The sequence below is a fragment of the Amblyraja radiata genome, chromosome 28, assembly GCF_010909765.2.
Source record: "Amblyraja radiata isolate CabotCenter1 chromosome 28, sAmbRad1.1.pri, whole genome shotgun sequence".
NCBI lineage: Eukaryota > Metazoa > Chordata > Chondrichthyes > Rajiformes > Rajidae > Amblyraja > Amblyraja radiata.
Window position 1 is genome coordinate 7,113,825 of NC_045983.1, and position 15,081 is coordinate 7,128,905.

Below are 15,081 nucleotides of genomic sequence, written 5' to 3' on the forward strand. Positions count from 1 at the left end.
AGAGTTTATTTGGCATATGCACCAGAAATGAACCAGAACTATGAAATCCTTACTTGTTAAACAGGCACATTAGATTAAAAAACACCGACAATAAATGTACATTAAATTATCAGTTTTTTTAAGTAAACTAGAAAATGATATGTCCAAAGGCTTAAGAAGGCAGTAAATCCTGGGCCTAGTAAGGAAGGCTTTTGGTATTTTGCCTTCACCGGTCAGGGTTTTGATTATAAAAGTTCATTATTCGGGGCATTGATAAAAATGTTGGAACATTGCATACCAACATTTAAAAGACACTTGGAAAGGTACATTGATAGGAAAGGTTGAGAGGGATATAGGCCAAATGCGGGAAAATGTACTAGCTTAGATGAGGCATCTTGATTTGGGTTGAAGACCAAAATACATGCAGCAACCATAATACTGCAAAGTCCACAGTGGTTCAATGCTGAGATAGGATTGTGGTAAAGGTTGTGCAGAGTGATTCAAGAACTTAATGATTCAGGGGAAGAAACTGTTCTTGGAGGTGATAATTCACAGGCTCTTGTAACTTCTTCCCAATAGTACCAGCGAGAAGCGAGCGTGTCCAGGGCAGTGTGGGTCTCTGATGATATTAGCTGTCTTCTTGAGGCAACACCTCCTACGGATCCCATCGGTGGTGGGGAGACCAGTACCCATGATGGACTGGACAATGTCAAGTCAAGTCAATTTTATTTCTATAGCACATTTAAAAACAACTCTCGTTGACCAAAGTGCTTTACATCAGTGCAGGTACTAACGTGCTACATACAATGGTACATAGATCTAACAATACAAACATAAATACAGGTAGTCCTTACTTTCTCGTCCCCTTCTCAGCTCTCCCTCAGCCCACTGGCTCCACCTCTTCCTTTCTTCTTCCGGCCCCCCCCACCCTCACATCAGTCTGAAGAAGGGTTTCGACCCGAAACGTTGCCTATTTCCTTTGCTCCATAGATGCTGCTGCACCCGCTGAGTTTCTCCAGCATTTTTGTCTACCCTAGAGGTAGAAAGATCAGTTTAGTTTATTACCACGTGTACCAAGATACAGGTGCACAACCTTTTATCCGAAAGCCTTGGGACCAGACACTTGTCGGATTTCGGAATTTTTCGGATTTCCGAATGGAAGATTTTTAGCGTAGATTAGGTAGGTAGCGCGGGCGGCTTGAAAAGTCTGGAGCGGCTGCCTCCTCCCCGGAGACCGGGGAATCATTGCATAAATGTTAGTCAGTTCGTTTGGAGGGATTTTATGTGGTGGGGTGGGTGAAGGGGGAAACTTTAATTCTTAGTCCCCTACCTGGTCGGAGAGGCGGGGAGCGGGCAATGCCTTACCGGGTTGCCGTGCAGTAAGCTACGGAGTGCTGTGGCCGCCAACTCCCAACATCGCGGAGCTGGGGGCTGCGGGCGTCCGGCCGCGGTTGGAGCTCCGACCCCGGCAACTCTACCCCTGGCTGCGCGGCGTTCCAAATCCAGCGCGGCCCGCGGCTGGACGCCCGCAGCCCCAGCGCCGCGATGTTGGGAGTCGGCGGCGTCGCAGCGCTGGGATACCAGCGGGGAGCGGGCAATGCCTTACCAGGTCGCCGTGCGGTAAGCTCCGGAGGGCGGTGGCCGCCGACACACAACATGTCGGCGGCCACAGCGGTGCTGGGGCTGCGGGCGTCCGGCCGCGGGCCGCGCTGGATTTGGAGCGCCGCGCAGCCAGGGGTAGAGTTGCCGGGGTCGGAGCTACAACCGGGGCCGCCCGCGGCCGGACGCCCGCAGCCCCAGCTGGGAGTCGGCGGCCACAGCGCTCCGGAGCTTACTGCATGGCGACCCGGTAAGGCATTGACCGCTCCCCGCCTCTCCGACCAGGTAGGGGACTAAGAATTAAAGTTTCCCCCTTCACATAAAAGCCCTCCAAACTAACTGACTAACATTTAAGCAATGATTTACAGATGTTTAAGTGTCTCCCCGGTCTCCGGGGAGGAGGCAGCCGCTACAGTAGTACAAACCTGGGTTGACCGTGGGTCGTTTTGGGTCAAGTTTGGCGCCAAACGCGAGCTTTGGTGTGCAGACGACATCCTGGAAAAAATGGCCGGTTTTCGGAGTTTTTCGGTTTCCGGAACTCCGGATAAAAGGTTGTGCACCTGTACAGTGAAAAGTTTTTGATGCGTGCTAACCAGTCAGCTGGACGATAATACATGATTACAATCGAGCCACTTACAGTGAATAGATACATAGATCTAACAATACAAACATAAATACATACATACAGAGCTCCCTCAGAGGACCTCAAGAAACGTTTGTGAGAAGAAATAGGTTTTAATTCTAGTCTTTAATGTCCACCACTTTCTCTGTTGTTGAACGTTTCAATTTCCAAAACGGCCTGCGATGCACCCAGTCTGTATAGTCTCCTCTGTACCCTTGTCGAAGAATAGAATATTTGATGAATTATTCAAAATCTGGAGTAGAGCTGTTAGTTTCCAACATGTGAAAATATTTCTAAACTATTGAAGACCATTAAAATTTGAAAAATAGAAATCTTAATCAAAATTTAAAACCGGAACCTAAAAACAAGTAAATAAATACCTAAACACAAAATGCTGGAGTAACTCGGTGGGACAGGCACTGGGGACATATCGTTGACACTGATATTGCAAAACCCTCTCAATCCACGGCTAGGATGTGTGAGTATCTTCTCCCAGGACAACATGTCCATTATCAAAGCCCTGACCCCAATCGCATTTCACTATCTTGGGTGGAGTTTATAGGATGGCCATGTGAGCGTTTGACAGCACTGGGCCTTGACTCGCTGGAACTGAGGAGCAAGCTAAGAAAGGAAACCACGAGGGCAAAAAGGGGTCTGGAGATCGCTTTGGCAAGTAATATTAAGGATAATCCCAAGAGGTTTTATGCACATTAAGGGGAATAGGGTAACCAGAGAGAGAGAATGGGACCCCTCAGGAGTCAAAGTGGACAACGCTGTGTCCCATGTCCCCTCACTCTTGACGGACTCAATTTCTCTCGTCATCCAAGCTTCCTTAAGCCCACGCCTTGCCCTTTGCTCTTTCCTTAACTCCTTATCTCATACATTGTCTTTTCACCTCTGGCCGTTGTTCACCCACCGAGTTTAGAAGGTTGAGGGGGGACCTCATTGAAACTTACAGAATAATGAAAGGCCTAGATAGAGTGGATGTGGAAAGGATGTTTCCACTGTTGGGAGAATCTAGGACCAGAGGTCATAGCCTCAGAATTAAAGGGCACTCTTTTAGAAAGGAGGTGAAGAGGAACTTCTTTAGTCAGAGGGTAGTTGATCTGTGGAACTCATTGCCACAGAGGGCTGTGGAGGCCAAATCAGTGGATATTTTTAAGGCATAGATAGACAAATTCTTGATTAGAACGGATGCCATGGGTTATGGGGAGGTAAATGGGATTAGGAGGCAGAGATCAGCCATGGTTGAATGGCGGGGTAGACTCGAAGGGCAAATGGCCTAATGCTACTATAACATGTGAACGTGATCCACAGGATTGATGTCAACCTCCCGAATCAAACTGAGGAAAGGTCCCGACCCGAAACGTCACCCATCCATTCCCTCCACAGACGTGGCCTGTGCCACTGAGTTACTGCCGGACTTTCTGTCTTGTCCAAATCAAGCACTGCACCCCGAATCCCGTGACCTTGGGATGCTTCCAAGTGGACAGAGAAAACACATGAAGAACCACCACATTATAAATGTTAATATGTTAGAAATGTCCTGGCACAGTCAGCGTTGATAAAGATAACACAAAGTAAAACCTGGGCTGATTTGACCTACTAGTAAAAAAAACAGTGTGATTTGAGTGACTTCTCTGCCCACTATTCTGATAACACCTTACTAAACTGGGTCAGACACATGAGTCTGACATTGAATAGGATATCTTGTGTAAACAATAGTGTAGATGGAATGGGAAGTGGCACATGTGGATTATGTGCCGGTCTTTAGCCTTTAGACATAGAGCGTGGAAACAGGCCTTTTATCCACCGAGTCCACGCCGACCAGCGATCCCCGTACACTAGCACTCTCCGACACACTAGGGACAATTGACAATTTATAGAAGCCAATTAACCTACAAACCTGTATGTCTTTGGAGTGTGGGAGGAAACCGGAGCGCCCGTGATGTGATCCAACTCTCTCCATTCCCAGCATATCCAAAAGTCTCTTGAACGCCACTATTGTTTCTGCCTCCACCGCCACCACCCCAGGCAACACGTTCCAGGTACTCGTCACCCTCTGTGTAAAATAACATGCCCCACACATCTCCTTTAAGCTTTTCCCCTCTTACCTTTATGCTTTGCCCTCTAGTTTTGGACATTTCCATCCTGGGAAAAAATGGTCTGACTTTATATCCTATCTATTTTTGTCTTAACTTTATACACTTCTATCAGCTCTCCCCACAACCACCCACGATCCAGAGAAAATAATCCAAATCTGTCCAACCTCTCCCTGGAGCTAATAGGATAATAATCAAGGCATCATTCTGGTAAACCTCTGCACTCTTTCCAAATTCTCCACATTCCTCTGCATTGGGATGTTTGGAACTGCACACAACGCTCCAAATGTGGCCTAACCAAGGTTCTCTAAACCTGCAACATGGCACCCGGACTCTTATGCTCAATGCCCTGACCAATGAAGGCAAGCATGTCATATAACCATATAACCATATAACAATTACAGCACGGAAACAGGCCATCTCGACCCTTCTAGTCCGTGCCGAACACGTATTCTCCCCTAGTCCCATACACCTGCGCTCAGACCATAACCCTCCATTCCTTTCCCGTCCATATAACTATCCAATTTATTTTTAAATGATAAAAACGAACCTGCCTCCACCACCTTCACTGGAAGCTCATTCCACACAGCCACCACTCTCTGAGTAAAGAAGTTCCCCCTCATGTTATCCCTAAACTTCTGTCCCTTAATTCTCAAGTCATGTCCTCTTGTTTGAATCTTCCCTACTCTCAGTGGGAAAAGCTTATCCACGTCAACTCTGTCTATCCCTCTCATCATTTTTAAAGACCTCTATCAAGTCCCCCCTTCACCTTCTGCGCTCCAAAGAATAAAGACCTAACTTGTTCAACCTTTCTCTGTAACTTAGTTGCTGAAACCCAGGCAACATTCTAGTAAATCTTCTCTGTACTCTCTCTATTTTGTTGACATCCTTCCTATACTTAGGCGACCAAAATTGTACACCATACTCCAGAATTGGCCTCACCAATGCCTTGTACAATTTCAACATTACATCCCAACTTCTATACTCAATGCTCTGATTTATAAAGGCCAGCACACCAAAAGCTTTCTTTACCACCCTATCTACATGAGATTCCACTTTCAGGGAACTGTACACAGTTATTCCCAGATCCCTCTGTTCACCTGCATTCTTCAATTCCCAACCATTTACCATGTACGTCCTATTTTGATTTGTCCTGCCAAGATGTAGCACCTCACACTTATCAGCATTAAACTCCATCTGCCATCTTTCAGCCCACTCTTCCAACTGGCATAAATCTCTCTGTAGACTTTGAAAATCTACTTCATTATCCACAACCCCACCTATCTTAGTATCATCTGCATACTTACTAATCCAATTTACCACACCATCATCCAGATCATTGATGTACATGACAAACAACAGTGGACCCAACACAGATCCCTGTGGCACCCCACTTGTCACTGGCCTCCAACCTGACAAACAACCATCCACCATTACTCTCTGGCATCTCCCATTCAGCCACTGTTGAATCCATCTTGCTACTCCACCATTAATACCCAACAATTGAACCTTCTTAACCAACCTTCCGTGAGGAACCTTGTCAAAGGCCTTACTGAAGTCCATATATACAACATCCACTGCTTTACCCTCATCAATTTCCCGAGTAACCTCTTCAAAAAATTCAAGAAGATTAGTCAAACATGACCTTCCAGGCACAAATCCATGTTGACTGTTCCTAATCAGACCCTGTTTATCCAGATGCTTATATATATTATCTCTAAGTATCCTTTCCATTAATTTGCCCACCACTGACGTCAAACTAACAGGTCTATAATTGCTAGGTTTACTCTTAGACCCCTTTTTAAACAATGGAACAACATGCGCAGTACGCCAATCCTCATACTGAAGAAGGGTCTCTACTCATAGAAATATAGAAAATAAGTGCAGGAGGAGGCCATTCGGCCCTTCGAGCCAGCACCGCCATTCATTGTGATCATGGCTGATCGTCCCCTATTAATAACCCGTGCCTGCCTTCTCCCCATATCCCTTGACTCCACTAGCCCCTAGAGCTCTATCTAACTCTCTCTTAAATCCACCCAGTGACTTGGCCTCCACTGCCCTCTGTGGCAGGGAATTCCATAAATTCACAACTCTCTGGGTGAAAGATCTTTCTCTCACCTCAGTCTTAAACGACCTCCCCTTTATTCTAGGACTGTGGCCCTGGTTCTGGACCCGCCCAAAATTGGGAACATTTTTCCTGCATCTAGCTTGTCCAGTCCTTTTATAATTTTATATGTTTCTATAAGATCACCCCTCATCCTTCTAAACTCCAGTGAATACAAGCCTAGTCTTTTCAATCTTTCCTCATATGACAGTCCCGCCATCCCAGGGATCAATCTCATGAACCTACGCTGCACTGCTTCAATCACAAGGATGTCCTTCCTCAAATTAGGAGACCAAAACTGTACACAATACTCCAGATGTGGTCTCACCAGAGCCCTATACTCGAAACGTCACCCATTCCTTCTCTCCACAGATGCTGCCTGGCCCGCTGAGTTACTCCAGCATCCACCCTCACCATGTCAGACAGCTTCTTTACCACTTCATCTACTTTTGTTGCCCCTTACAGGCACCTGTGGACTTGGACACCAAGATCCCTCTGTACATCAATGCTGTTAAGGTTCCTGCCATTGCCAATATACTTTCCCCTTACATTCATAGAAACATAGAAAATAGGTGCAGGAGTAGGCCATTCGGCCCTTCGAACCTGCACCGCCATTCAATATGATCATGGCTGATCATTCAACTCAGTATCCTGTACCTGCCGTCTCTCCATATCCCCTGATCCCTTTAGCCACAAGGGCCACATCTAACTCCCTCTTTAATATAGCCAATGAACTGGCCTTAACTACCTTCTGTGGCAGAGAATTCCAGAGATTCACCACTCTCTGTGTGAAAAATGTTTTTCTCATCTCGGTCCTAAAAGATTTCCCCCTTATCCTTAAACTGTGACCCCTTGATCTCGACTTCCCCAACATTGGGAACAATCTTCCTGTCCAACCCCTTAAGAATTTTGTAAGTTTCTATAAGATCCCCTCGATCTTCTAAATTCTAGCGAGTACAAGCCGAGTCTATCCAGTCATTCTTCATATGAAAGTCCTGACATCCCAGGAATCAGTCTGGTGAACCTTCTCTGTACTCCCTCTATGGCAAGAATGTCTTTCCTCAGATTAGGAGACCAAAACTGTATGCAATACTCCAGGTGTGGTCTCACCAAGACCCTGTACAACTGCAGTACCTTGCATGGATCAAATACAGCGTTTAAGTTTGTCTATTATATTTTTACTATAAAAATATGGATCAAAAGCTGCAGTAAAGACTCACACTACAAGCCAAGTAATAAGGATAGACAAGATGTTGGCTGGTACCAAAGCCGGAAAGTTAAGAGAAAATAGTGCCCAAACATTTAAGTGGTGACTTACCATGGGACATTCAAGATAAATAGGAATTTGGTCACTGGAATCTATAAAGTTAACAAACATGAAATAGCAATAAATAGATGGTTAAACATAGACCATAGAAGTATAGCACAGGCCAAGCGGCCCACAATGTTTGTGCCGAAGCTGATGGCAAGTTAAACTGATCTCATTTGCCTGTACGTGATCCAGCCACATCCCTCTATTCCCTGCACTTCCATGTGCCTATACAAAAACCTCTTAAACACCATCGTATCTGCCTCCACCACCTCACCTGGCCATGCGTTCCTGGCTATTCTCTTTGTGTAAAAAAACTTGCCTCGCGCATCTCCATTAAACTTTCCCCCTTTCACCTAATAGCTGTGCCCTCTAGTGTTGCACATGTCCATCCTGAGGGAGAAGGATCTGACTGCAAGTTGGTGCACTCTTGGGATGGAGAACGTAGAAGTCAAGGAGGCAGGTCTCCACAACCCCCTGCCTCCACACCCCCCTTACAAGCTGCTGGCCCTGACGGCATCCCCGGGCGCATGCTCAGGGCCTGTGCTGCGCAGCTGACAGACGTCTGGACTGACATCTTCAACCTGTCACTTGCCCAAGCAGTTGTCCCCACGTGCCTTAAAACCACCTCCATCGTGCCAGTGCCAAAACACTCCACTGCGGCAAGCCTCAACGACTTCCGCCCAGTTGCACTTACCCCCATCATCACCAAGTGCTTCGAGAGGCTGGTCCTGGCACACCTCAAAAGCTGCCTACCCCCCACACTGGATCCCTATCAGTTTGCCTACCGCAAGAACAGGAGTACGGAGGATGCCATCTCAACGGCACTTCACTCCGCCCTCTCCCACCTCGACAACAGAGACACTTACGTAAGAATGCTGTTCATCGATTACAGCTCAGCATTCAACACCATTATACCATCAAAACTGATCACCAAACTCGGTAACCTGGGCATCGACCCCTCCCTCTGCAACTGGATACTGGACTTTCTAACCAACAGACCACAGTCTGTTAGGTTAGACAAGCACACCTCTTCAACCCTCACCCTGAACACCGGCGTTCCACAGGGCTGTGTGCTGAGCCCCCTCCTCTACTCCCTCTTCACCTATGACTGCACACCTGTACATGGTACTAACACCATCATCAAGTATACAGATGATACAACGGTGATTGGCCTCATCAGCAACAACGATGAGTCGGCCTACAGGGAGGAGGTCCAGCACTTAGCAGCATGGTGCGCTGACAACAACCTGGCCCTTAACTCCATGAAGACCAAGGAACTCATTGTAGACTTCAGGAAGTCCAGGGGCGGCACGCACACCCCCATCCAGATTAACGGGACGGAGGTGGAACGTGTTTCTAGCTTCAGGTTCCTGGGAGTCAACATCTCCGATGACCTCTCTTGGACCCACAATACCTCAACTCTGATCAAGAAGGCTCACCAGCGTCTCTTCTTCCTGAGGAGACTGAAGAAGGTCCATCTGTCTCCTCAGATCCTGGTGAACTTCTACCGCTGCACCATCGAGAGCATCCTTACCAACTGCATCACAGTATGGTATGGCAACTGCTCTGTCTCCGACCGGAAGGCATTGCAGAGGGTGGTGAAAATTGCCCAACGCATCACCGGTTCCTCGCTCCCCTCCATTGAGTCTGTCCAAAGCAAGCGTTGTCTGCGGAGGGCGCTCAGCATCGCCAAGGACTGCTCTCACCCCAACCATGGACTGTGTTCCCTCCTACCATCCAGGAGGCGCTACAGGTCTCTCCGTTGCCGAACCAGCAGGTCCAGGAACAGCTTCTTCCCGGCGGCTGTCACTCTACTCAACAACGTACCTCGGTGACTGCCAATCACCCCCCCACCCCCCGGACACTATTATCAATTATTATTATTTATTCAAATCATTTGTTATGTCGCTCTTCCAGGGAGATGCTAAATGCATTTCGTTGTCTCTGTACTGTACACTGACAATGACAATTAAAATTGAATCTGAATCTGAATCTGAAACTGTCACCTATCCATTTTCTCCAGAGATGCTGCCTGAGCCGCTGAGTTACTCCAGCACTTTGTGTCTATTTTAGTCCCCTCCAGCTTCCCCTTCAGATCTCTTATGACCTTGAGAAGACGCTAAGTGAGGTTTTAAAGTGATTTGCACTTCGTAACCTGAAATTCATCAATACAAGGAAATCGGTATTCTGCTGAGTTCATCCCAAGTTGTTTAAAATAAGGCAGATGCTGCAAATACCGCATCTTCTGTTAATGATTTAGTCGATGAGTTAATGGTTAAACTGTTCCTTTGATTGTTGTTATATAAAAGGTATCTTGTCTACCATTTCTATCTTAACACAATGCGCCATGTACACTTTTAAAAGTCATGAACTCTACTGAACAAATAACAAAATGCTGAGGAACTCAGTGAGTCAGGCGACTTATGTGGAGGCGATGCAACCGAAATTGAACCCTTCAGCCAAAAAGCGTAGGAGTGGAGCAAGCTGGCATGGAAAGTTTCGGGCCGGGCAAAGCTTGGCAAGTGATGTGGATACAGGTGCGGGGGGTGTGGGAGATTAGCAGTGGTGGCGATAGTAGCAAAGGCTAGAGGCAGAAAGTTCAGTTTAGTTTAGTTTATTACCACGTGTACCAAGGTACTGCGAAAAGTTTTTGTTGCGTGCTAACCAGTCAGCTGGACGACAATACATGAGTAACTCAGCGTGTCTGGCAGCATCCCTGGAGAACATGGATAGGTGACTTTTTGGATCGGGCCACTTCTTCAGACTGATTGCAGAGATGGGGAGTAAGAAAACTCGACTCTACAGACAGAAGAGACAAAGCCTTCTGCACTTCTCCATTGTGGTTACTGGACAATCTTTAGTTAATCTAGAGTGTAGTTAATCTGTGGAACTCATTGCCACAGAGGGCTGTGGATATTTTTCAGGCAGAGATAGACAAATTCTTGATTAGAACGGGTGTCAAGGTTTGTGGGGAGAAGGCAGGAAAATGGGAGTATGAGGCAGAGATCAGCCATGATTGAATTGGAGAGTAGACTCAATGGGCCGAATGGCCTAATTCTACTCCTATAACTCTTGAACAATGGTTGAGTCTGGATGAACACCTTGCACTTCACCTTCACTGTGTTTCCAATTATACACTTGCCAGGGTCATCCCAGGTCAAAATTCAACATTCAACTCGACTGGTTAGTCTTCTCATTTGTATTCCAGAGACAGGGTTTGTATGAAAATTAGAAGTAATTTGTGTCTGCAAATAACAGTGGTGGATCCTAAAGTTCAAAGACAGCCCATCCCAAAATAGCTCACTGTGTAAGTGCGCGGAATATATTTCAGTCTGAACAGCATTGGCTCTGTATACATCAGTATCAACATCAATATTTGAGTCCTCGAGACAGCGTGAGTGTCTGCGCTTGTTCACACGTGCATTCTGTTTCATGTGACTGTGTGTATCACTAATAAAAGCACTCGGGGGGGTGGGGGGGGGGGGGGCAGAAAGCGTCAAATAGTTGGCCAGTTAAAAGCAGTCAGCCATTGGGAACACACTATTGCGGTGGTGATCACAGGACATTCAGAGGTTCTTGAGATAATCGAGCAGACTTTTACAAAGGGGATATCATTGTTGACAAATTTGCTGGAGTGCTTTAAGGATGGAACATACAGAGTGGATGAGTGGAGACCGTCAGTGTGTGTCATTCTTGGATTTCCAGAATGGAGATACAAAGAACTGCAGGTGCTGGAATCCTGTGTAAAACACAAAGTGCAAGAGTAATTTGTCGGGTCAGGCAGCATCTGTGGAGGGAATGAATACGTAGGAAGAAGGGTCTCGACCTGAAACATCGCCTATCCGTTCCTTCCACAGATGATGCCTGACCCGTTGAGTTACTCCAACGCTTTGGATTTCCAGAAGCCATTTGGTAACATGTTACTAAAAAGACATTAAGCGGAACAAGTGCAGGATATTGGGATTAATAAGAGTGGATCAGCAACAGAATAGAGAATTGGGATGAATGGGTTTAAAGATAGACCCTGACTGAAAATGAGAGTGGATATTGGCTTAGTCATTCAAGATGTAGGTGGCTGGGTAGAGCTGAGAAGCACCATTGGATAGAAAACATTAGTAGGAGTTATACAGTATATATAGGCTTCCAAACTGTAGTGATAATATAGGCGATGGCTTCAAACAGGCAATAAGATATCGCTTTACAAAGTCATGCTGACTATCCCTCAATCAGCATCATGGAGGAAACATAAATACACTCAAATTCTCCAATTGTACATAACTACAACACTCTGCCCTTCTTTCTCTAAGCCCCCATTCTTCTCTCCGATTTCTCCCCTCCCCTTCCACCTACATTCCTAGCTCTGGCTTCACAATTTGCAACTCTTCAATCCTTTTGTCTCACACCGTCTGCTTTTTCATCCCCGGCCTTTTGCCATCACCTTCCTCACCTGTATCCACCTATTACCTGCCAGGCTTTGTCCTGCCCCTTCTCTCGTCCAACTTCCCTCCCCCCCCCCCCCCCTTCCATCCCCGTTCAAAGTCTCAAGAAGGGTCCCATGTCCTCCGGAGATGCTGCCTGACCAGCTGAGTTACTTCTGCACTTTGCGATGCAGTGGCGCAGTGCCTCACAGCACCAGGGACCCGGGTTCGATCCTGACCTTAGGTGCTGGTCTGCACGGAGTTTGTATGTTTTTTTGCATGGTTTTCTCCGAGTGCTCTCATTTCCTCCCACATTCCAAAGACGTGAAGGTTTGTAGGTTAGTTGCCTTCTGTAAATTCCTCCTGGTGTGTATAGAACTAGTGAATGGGTGATCAATGGACGAAGTGGGCTCAGTAGGCTGGAGAGCCAGTTTCCACGCTGTGCCTCTGAACTAAACTAAACTTTGTGTCTTCTTTGTAAACGAACATCTGCAGTTCCTTGTTTCTAAAAGTATTCTGGTCATCACCACATTGCTGCTTGCATGTTGGTCTATATTAATAAACCATCTAGAATGCTTTGGCCTGGAGCACTGTGGTGCTGCTGCTGCCTCCCAGCTCCAGGGTTCGATCCTGACCTCGGGCGCTGTCTGTGTGGAGTTTGCACGTTTTTCCTATGACGGCGCCGGTTATCTCCGGGTGCTCCAGTTTCCTCGAAAACCCTGAAGACGTGCGGGTTTGTAGGTGAATTGGCCTCTATAAAATTGTCCCGAGTGTGTAGGGAGTGGATGATGAAGTTCATAAGTTCATTTATTGTCACATACACCAATTGGTGTAGTGAAATTTATTGGCCAGGTCAGTCATACAATTAAAAAAAAAAAAAAGCAACAGACTCAAAAAACACATTTTAACATAAACATCCATCACAGTGACTCCTACACATTCCTCACTGTGATGGAAGGCGAAAATAAAGTTCCAAATCCTTCCCTTGCTGTTCCTCCTTGGTCGGAGGCCTCGAGCCCCCCGTTGACGGGACGGTCTTGAGTCCCGTAGCCGGCAGCGTTCGGGCCCTCTGCATCGAGGCGTTCAGCTCCTGCATCGGGGGGTTGTCAGCTCCCCCGCGCCGGGCGATCGAACCTCGCGTCGGGGCTGGACGAACCTTCAGCGGCCTTGGAGCTCCCGACTTGCCTCTCCTGAGACTGTGAGCCCTTGATGGTAAGTCCGCAGTGGGAGCTATCCCAGGCAAGGGATCCACTCTGATGGTAAGTCCGCGCCCCGTGGTGGGGCTCACGACAGTCCGAGGCGGCTTCCAGCTCCAGCGATGGTAGGCCACGGAGCCCGGACAATGTGATCCGAAAATTGATCACCTCTCCGGGAAGGTAAGAACCTGAAAAAAAAAGTTTCCCCCTGCCCCCCACATAAAACAAACAGGAGAACATTAAAACAAACTTTAAACAAACGCTAAAATAACAAAAAGGATGAAAAAAACAAAGACTGCCGGCAGGGCTGCCATCTCCCTCCTCCGGCGCCCCCTAGAGACTCATCCGCTGATGAAGTGGGATAACATAGAATTAGTGTGACCGGGTGATTGTTGGACAGCATGGACTCAGTGGGCCGAAGGGCCTGTTTCCATGCTGCATCAATCGATCATTTCAATATTCTATTGTGGTAAACTCCTATCATCGTGCGTCTGTTGGACTGAGCGGCAAAAGGACAATTTGTGGTGCCCGCCGCAGAACCGGGAACCCGCCTGAAGAGGGAGCCGCCGAGCCCGGCCTCCGCTTGCCTTCAAGGACCAGGGAACCCGAGAAGAGGGTGGAGGGAGTCGGCGACGGTGGGCGCAAGAACAAAGGGCTGGCAAGAGGATGAACCATGGTCTTACCCTCCACGCCCTCAAGGTGCCCCCAGGGTGCGAAGGCTGAAAGTGGCCGGGCGAGGAGAGGGACGATGGTTCGCTGGATGATCCAGGTGGAGACGACGGCTGCAACGGACCTTTATGGCCAGCTGCAGGTGGGCTTTGAAAATGGCGCTAAACCTGCCGACTCTTGCATATGGGCGGCACGGTGGCACAGTGCTGGTGGCACAGTTGCTGCCTCGCAGCGCTAAAGACCCGGGTTCGATCCTGACTACGGGTGCTCTCTATGCGGAGTTTGTACGTTCTCCCCGTGACCTGCGTGGGTTTTCTTCGGGAGCTTTGGTTTCCTCCCACACTCCAAAGACGTATAGGTTTGTACGTTAATTGGCTTGGTATAATTTTAAATTGTCCCTAGTGTGCGCAGGATAGTGTTAGTGTGCGGGGACCTCTGGGCAGCGTGGGCCGAAGGGCCTGTTTCCGCGCTGTATCTCTAAACAACACCAAACTAAACCAAATTTCGGACTTAATCTGGGATTGTGTTTATGTGTAGTGATAATTTACTGTACTGTATGCAAAAGCAAGAATGTCACTGTACCTCAGTACATATAATAATAATAGTAAAGAACCATGTGTGCACTTCTCCACTTGTGCTCTCTTGCACATCTCTGATTACCACCTTCACCCTCCAGAGGTTGCGCTGTCTGTGGCTGCCAAAACCCAAGGCTCCATAGTTTGGTTCCCAAACATCACTAACTTTCTCTCCCCCATTTAGATCCATGTCTTGGACTATTCTTAGTCATCTGGCCTCATAGCCATTTTTGTGGCAAGGCCTGTTGTCAAACCTTGCTTAATCTTTCTTCTTGGATGCCTCAGGTTGTTATAGTACCGTAATCAATGCATCAAGTAGATGGAGGTTTAGGTTTGCCTTTATTGCTGTCACGTGTACCGAGGTACAGTGAAAAGCTTCGTTTTGCCCGCTGTCCAAACAGATCAGATAACACTATACATAAAATACAATCTATCCAAACTCAAGTACGTATGAATGTGTTCTATTTATTGACAATTTATGTGACAATTTATTTATGACAATTTA